General features: G+C 42.6%; 1 non-coding gene across 1 annotated transcript; it reads left to right on the forward strand.

Annotated features, from left to right (window-relative positions):
- The first annotated feature begins 771 nt into the window (after nt 1–771).
- On the forward strand, nt 772–842 carry TRNAW-CCA (transfer RNA tryptophan (anticodon CCA)). The gene has a single exon. It is a non-coding gene; the product is annotated as a tRNA-Trp (tRNA).
- The last annotated feature ends 6,489 nt before the right edge of the window (nt 843–7,331 follow it).

Genomic DNA, 7,331 nt, shown 5'->3' on the forward strand with positions numbered 1-7,331 from the left:
TCAGCCAATCAATATGCGACTACCCTAAGGCTACCAATGCTGTGAAAGCTCAAGTCATGTGGAGAGGCTCTGGATGATGACATATCATGTTGAGAGAGTGAGGTCAAGGTGCCAGACCTTGAGGTGCCAGAAAGATGAATGAAGAAGCCATATTGGAAGTGAAATCTTTAGCCCCAGTTCTCCAGCTGATGCCACTTGTATCAAAGACAAACCACCACCGAGGCCTTCCTATGTGCTTGACCCATGAAATTGTGAATAAAATAAAATTGTTGCTTTAGGTCACTAAATATTTGGTAGTTTGTTATGCAGCAATAGATAATCAAAACAGAAGAGAGGGGAATATGACTAATATCTCTACCATTATGGAAAGCTTAGAGCAAAGACTTGTTCCCTAAGTCCCAAAATACCAGGAGGAGGAAGTCAACCTAGAGGCTGGAAAGAAGGATAAGACAAATAAGAGGCCCCTCTAATACTCTCAGCAGGAAATAAACACATAGAACTTTGTACCCTTGAAATGGTCCAGAGAGGCAGAGAAAAAGGATTGCTTTTCAATTGTACAGATGGCAAGGGGTAGGGGAAGGTAGCAGCTATGTTGGAAGGCAAAAGCAACAGTCTGAAAAGTCATGACAGGCTGAAATAATGAGTTAAATATAGTAAGACAGAATTTAGCAGATGTTAATGCAAAGTGATATATTCGAATCCCACCTGCATATATATAAGAATAAACAATTAGCAGCAACCTATGAGAGTATAATTTAGGTGTCGGCAATTGCAGTGGTGGTTCAGTGGTACAATTCTTGCTTCCAATGCTGGAGACCTGGGTTCAATTCCCAGCCAATGCACCTCATACACAGCCACCACTCTGGCAGTAGAGGCTTGCGTGTTGCTGTAACGCTGAACAGGTTTCAGTGGAGCTTCCAGGCTAAGACTGACTAGGAAGAAAGGCCTGGTGATCTACGTCTGAAAATCAGCCAACGAAAACCCTATGGATCACAACAGTCCTGTCTGCAACTGATCATGGGGAGAGTGCAGAACTGGGCAGCGTTTCATTCTTTTGTGCACGGGGTCGCATTCAGTCAGCTAACAACAACTGCTCAAAGAATAACTTCTTAAACCACATTATTAGAAGTGGAAAATTCCAAGTGAAGGAGGCTGATCATCTTTTTCTACTGAGACAGCACCTGGAAGATTGTCCTCAGTTCTATAAGCAATCAGGAGCATAAAAGAACTCAAAGCCATATCAAGTAGGGGAACTGTTGATCTTTTAGGTCCCTGTCAACTCAGAGAGTCTAAATCTAAATTTAGATGCATTCTTGAAATTCTGAAGGCCTCACACCAATTCCTCAATATCCTGGATCTACTGTGGTAGTGTTTTTCAAATCCAAATGCACAATACTCTAACAAGGTCTGGAAAGGCAGTGTCTAGAGGGAGAATTGCTTCCGGGCTTTCTCATGGTAAGATTTGATTATGGCAGGCTTTCCCGTAAGATTTCTGAGGTAGACTGGGGTGGGTCTTGTTTGGTTGGCCCTGCAAGCAGGAAGGATTTCCAATTTCCCACTTAGAAAGAGCCAGCAGGCCTGGTGTCAAGGTCAGTTGGACATGATTTCACCAGAGTTTTGCCCCTGTGTGCTTTGCTTTGTGATGTATGACTCATCATAATTAAATCTTGAGCTAGATTAACTATAATTCCTGCACTTATTAGGCGATCAGGGTTTTAAAGCCCTTGTAAAAGAGGATGAGCTGTTCATTCTGATAATGCAATTAACTACCCAACAGAGCTAATATTTTATTTTAGGGAAGAGTAATTTTTGATTAATGATGCATTTTATTTCCCAAATCCCTGCAGCAGTGGGTCACATCTTTGGTGAGAAAGCCAAAGAAAAAGTGTAAAATTAGAAAATTCAGAGTGGTTGGAAGCAGATTAATGTGGCCTCTCCAGACCTTGGAGCCCACACCTGAGTCCCTACTCCCTTGGGTATACGTGTACTTCAGGATTCTCCACAGCAGTGTGCTCCTGGAAGACATTTCTGGAAGCACTGATCTCTCTTGCAGAAATAGGGCAGAGTATCAGTATTTCTGAGGCTCTTTGGGTATGGGATGCTATTCAGTTCCAGTATTTCCTGTGCAAGATGTATGAGAGGAGTGGACTGGTTAGAAGGGATGAGGAAATGCTTCCTGGAAGAGATGATATTTGAGAAGAGCATTGACATAGGATGTGGATGAGATTTGTGGCTCTTGGTTTTGGGGCACAGAAATCAATTAGAAAGTTACTGTAATAATACAGGTGAGAGATCAGCAGTGGGGATGGAGAGAAGCAGACATATTCAGCCAATATTAAAGAAATAGAAAATTCAGGATTTGTTGATTGATTAGATGTTTGGGGGACAATGAGTGGGGAGTCAAGGAAAATTTCCAGGTGCCTAATTTGGGTGATAGGGTATATGATGGTAGACTAAGCAGAAAATCATATTTTGTGTACAAAGGTGATTATTTCTGATTTAAAGATGTTAAGTTGGAGTTAAATATGGGACATCAAGGTAAAGAGGTCTAATAAGCAGCTGGAAGTGTAGGTCTGGAACTCAGAAAATAGGAGATGTAGATTTACAAGCAATTGACACAGTAATTACAGCCATGGGTGTGGATCATATTGCCCAAAGACAGAGTGTTTAAATTAGACTATGAGAATAGGACCAACGACTTAACTCTGGGGAAGAGCAACTCTAAAGTGGTGTACCAAGGAGGAGCCAGGAAGGAACAGGAACAGATATAAGTGGCTTCAACTTTGAGAAACTGAGAACTACTGAGACAAAGGGTAGGGATGACACCTTGAAAAATAGATCAGCTTTCTCAACAAGCAGAATTGGTGGGAGAGGCTGAAAAAGACACTACAGGTTTAGGGTTTAGCATGAGTAAAGGCACAGAAGGTAGACTCGGGAGGGGGCCAAGGCAAGGACTTCGGTGAACAAAATTAAGCTTTTTCTCTGAAAGCAGTTTTCCATCATTATTCACCCTACCAAGGAGCCTCAGTGTGGCTTCTCTTCTGGAGCCCATGTAGGATCACCTTCTTTCCCTTGGGCTCTGGATCCCAGGGAACAGCATCCAACCTTGCTGTCTTCCCTAAATCTTTCCTTGGGCAGTCACTGCTGCTGGACTCTGAGAGGGCTGGAAGCCGAGGCTGGGCCTGCAGTATTCAAAGCTTATCACAATCTGGCCGAAACTTATTTTCCCATCTCATCTTTCCTTTCTTATATTCAATCCCAGCCCCATCCACATAGAATTATCCAATGATTTCCATCTAAGCCCTCTGGTTTCTCACCTCTGTGCCTTAGCTTATGCTTTTTTCACTTCCTGGCAGGCCCTCTTCCTCCATTTCCCATTTTTTCAAATCCTACTCATCCTTCATAGGCCAAACTCATACACCATTAAGTCACCCCAGATCCCTAAAACAGATTCGAGTTTTCCCTCTAGACTTACCAGAGCATTTTGCTCTTTTATGTCATGAATCTTACTTTACTCTGTATTTGGAGTTACCCACATTTGTTTCCAATTTATCCTTCTAAACTATGGTGAAATCCTTGAGGGCCTGGACCAGCTCCTGCCCTCCCTTCTATTTTACCTACCAGCACTAAGCACAGTACCTGGCACATACAAAACATTCAATACATGTTTATAAAGTTAATACGTGAATAGCTCAAGGAAGGAAGAAATGGTTATGGAAGGGCTCGGTGCCAATATCAGCAAAGAGAGAACTCCCCCATCTCTGGCCCCCAGATCCCAAATAGGGTCTTATTACAAAGCATGGATCTTGCCTTACTCCAATAAGAAAAAGTTTTTGCTATCTATCCTTACAAATCTCTCAGTGGCCGAGTGCACAGTTACTCATTTTCTGTGTTTTAATTTCCCCCCACCCAACTGTGAGCTAGTGCCATGGTGTAGGTGAAAGAGCTTGGCCTGAGTGTGGGAAAGAGTTGGGTTCAAATTCTGCTATCGTCTGTCACTCACTCTCTGTGAATCTAGGACAGGAAACTTGCTCTCTTTGGGCTCGTTAGACAGGGGTGGCCATCTTTATCCTGTCTCCCTTCCGTTGCTGCTATGAGGCGCCAGAAAGAAACAGAGTATACAGGTTCTTTGCAAACAATACACTCTGGACACAGATGAGGGAATTGTCATTAACGAGGCAATTAATATGGTTTGGAATAAGGAGATTCGGATCCCGTCCTGGTTGGAACAGGCTGCTTTTCTAATCACTGTGTTTGCTACTGCAGAACCCTGGGACAATAACTTTAAGTTATGTAGATGACACTTGATAATGACATAACAATCTATAGGGGGAAGAGGTTCAGATATGGTGAGGAACCTATATCTGTTACTAGCTAGATTGGCTAGCAACAAGCAGAGAACAGACTGCCTGGAATTGGTAATGAGATCACCTTCAGGGCAGTATGGCAGGGAAATGGAAGACAAAATTGAACCCAAGTATAGATTTTCACGTACTTTGAGGATGGTGTGTGTGTGTGTGTGTATGTGTGTGTGTGTGTGTGTGTGTTTCTGAGGCAGGGAGCAAGGGTCATTAATAGCAATAACATTTTTCATTTGCATACCAATCCTTCACAACTTGCAAAGCATTCTCACAGCCACCACCTCTGAGGTCAAAAAACAGTATTTCCAGAATAACCTCCAACGAGAGCAGTATCGCTGTCCTTCCCTTCCCTTCCTCTCCCTTTTCTCTCAGTCAATATCTTCACCCACTTTAGAGCCCTAGGAAGGTTGTGTAAACTGAGGTTCAGAGAGTGAAGTGACTTGTGCAAGAGGCAGAGCTGGAACTTGAATTTTAGTCCGATGCCCTGTTTTTTCTTTAATATTTACTTTTTTCCAAGTAAAAAAGCAATAATGCTCATTATAGAACATTCGAGGGGAGAGGAGAACCCAGTAAGGTATAAAGAAGAAAACATAATTCACCCATAATCGAACTTCCCAAAGATAAGTGTCAATATTCGATCCATATTTCCTTCCAGCTTTTTTAAAATACATTTTTACTTGCTTGAGATCCTGCTAAATATAAAATTGTGTACGCATTCCAGTATACTTTCCACTACATCATGGTGTATGTAGTTCCCTTCTCTGCCACTAGGACCCATGTGTAGCCTCCTCTAAGCCCCTGTAGCTTCAAAATCTCCATTTGTCAAATAAAGTTGGAGGCAATGCCCCATCAGCCTCTTAAAGCTGAAGTGAGAATCCTTTGAGATTCTGAAGGTAAGTGTATTTTAAAAACCTCAGCACGTGGTATGTGGAGACTGTCTCAAGTGTAGGGCTTGGTTTGAGCTAGCAATGGACTGCTCTGGTCTCTCCTCTAGTAACCCCCCTGTCTACTCACTGGAGATGAGTATGTCTAGAAGCCCCCTGCCAAGCACTCCTGTGGGCAGCCTGACTGTGCCCTCCCCCTTCCATTCTTTCCCCCTCAGTCCTACCTCTTTTGTCTCCAATCCAGCCTCAGGTGACCCTTAAGCAATAACCTGCAAGGGTAAATGGGATTTGGTGATATTAAATATAACTTGAGAGCATGAACAGGTCATCTCGTACTTTTCTGAGCTCACAGTTTAAAACAACAGACTCTTATTTTTTAATATTTTTCCCTATTGGGTTAATTCTTGGTTTGGAGATGTTTCAGCTAGAAACTGAATATTCCAAAAGTTTTTATCAATGACAAAAACTGGAAGGGAGGGGTCCCAGTAGTGAGATATATGGAATGAACTCCCTGGAAATGTTCACCTATTATTAGCCTATACTTTCAGCAGCGGGACAGTTCTTCATTGTGGGAGGTAGACTGGTGTGATGGCTGTTGGTGGTTTAGTCCCCTGGGAACTTAGATCACTGGGAATCCAGGAGAAATGCTACATTGAGCTGTGGGTTTCTGGCATTGGGGTGAATAAAGTTCGGATCATTAGGCAGCCCGAGGCAGGAGGGGTGTTTGCTCCTCTCCCTCAGCTATTTATACCTTTGGTCTATCCACAACTGTGGTTAGCTTGCCACTCGTATTCATTTTGCACATCACTGATTGATGCCATAGCACACAGTAGCATTTCTCAATGTGTGGTCCATGAACCACCAATATCAAAAGTACTTTAGTTGAAGCATGGGACTCTGCATTTGAAAAGCATCCCAGCTGATGCAGATGCGCACCAAAATTTGACCTCATTGCTCCAGTCCCTCAAATGCTCTATGAGAAAAAAGGATTCCATGAGGAAGTAACTTTTGGACACATTGCCTACTATGTCCCCCTCTTGGAAGATGCATAATACACTTTAGCATATTAAAGACTTTGAGAAGTCTTTATATCTTATATGCACTAATATTTTTATTGTTCTTAGCTGCCATCCAGTCAGACCCTGACTCATGGTGCCCCCATGCACAATGACACAAAATGCTTCCCGGTCCTGTGCCATCCCTACGATCAGTTGTGATCAGGCTATTGGCTGATTTTCGAAAGTAGATTGCCAGGCCTTTTTTCTTCTTTTCTTTTTTCAGTCCTATTTTTAGTATTATTATTATGATTTAGGTGAACATTTACATAGCAAATTGTTTCTCATTAAACAGTTAATACACAAATTGTTTTGTGACATTGGTTGCCAACCCCACGATGTGTCAACACTCTCCCCTTCTCCACCCCGGGTTCCCTGTTTCCATTTGTACAGTTTTCTTGTCCCTTCCTGTCTTCTCATTTTGCTTTTGGGCTGGTGTGCCCATTAGTCTCATATGCACGATTGGACAAAGAAGCACGTCCCTTGTGTGTGTTATTGTTGGCTCTATAGCCCTAGCTAATCTTTAGCTGAAGGGTGAACCTCAGGAGTGACTTCAGTACTGAGTTAAAAGGGTGTCTAGGGGCCATACTCTCAGGGTTTCTCCAGTCTCTGTCAGGCCAGTAAGGCTGGTCTTTTTTTGTTAGAATTTTGTTCTACATTTTTCTCCTGCTCTGTCAGTGACCCTCTATTGTGATCCCTGCCACAGTAGTCAGTGGTGGTAACCAGGCACTTTCTAGTTGCCGGACCTTTCTTCCTAGTTTATCTTAGTATGGAAGCTCCACTGAAACCTGTTCAGCATCATAGCAACACATAAGCCTCCACTGACATATGCGGGCATTGATGGTTCAGCGGAAATGCACTAATATAGGATTAATTAAATAAATTATGATATGGACACAATAAACTACTATGCTGTATTTTTTTTTTTAATGAGGTAGCCCTCAAAGTACTGAGAGGCAGAATGATGTATAGATGTTAAGGGCATAGGCTCTGGAGTCATAAGGGTCTGACCTCAAATCCAAGCTCTTCTA

The sequence above is a fragment of the Trichechus manatus genome, unplaced genomic scaffold (genome assembly GCF_000243295.1).
Source record: "Trichechus manatus latirostris isolate Lorelei unplaced genomic scaffold, TriManLat1.0 scaffold00066, whole genome shotgun sequence".
Lineage (NCBI taxonomy): Eukaryota > Metazoa > Chordata > Mammalia > Sirenia > Trichechidae > Trichechus > Trichechus manatus.